This window comes from Octodon degus, unplaced genomic scaffold (genome assembly GCF_000260255.1).
Source record: "Octodon degus isolate 3935 unplaced genomic scaffold, OctDeg1.0 scaffold00162, whole genome shotgun sequence".
NCBI classification, from domain to species: Eukaryota; Metazoa; Chordata; class Mammalia; order Rodentia; family Octodontidae; genus Octodon; species Octodon degus.
Genome location: NW_004524738.1, coordinates 1,101,185 through 1,101,539, shown reverse-complemented (window position 1 = coordinate 1,101,539; position 355 = coordinate 1,101,185).

Sequence of the window (355 nt, the reverse complement as noted above, 5' to 3'; positions counted from 1 at the left end):
AGTGTTAGGTGATTTGGCCCTGTGTCTTGGAAGTACACTGAGCCTCAGAGCAAGCCAAGCTGTTGCTGCTTTGCAAAAGCCTGACAGGCGATCAGAGGCCCAAACTCATTGTTCTGACAGAGACCAGCCAGCCACGGAGGGAAGGCAGGAGTCCAGGGGAGGGGGGTGTTTCCTCCCTTGCTGAGCAAGGAGCCGGATCCAGAGGCTGAGGGGTGTGTGTGTGTGTGTGTGTGTGTGTGTGCGCGTGTGTTGGGCATTCAACCCAAGGAGGCCTGGGCTGAGTTACTTCTCTAGCCTTTTTAAAATATTTTTGTGTTGAAATAGGGTCTCAGTAAGTCACTCAGTTGCCTCGGCT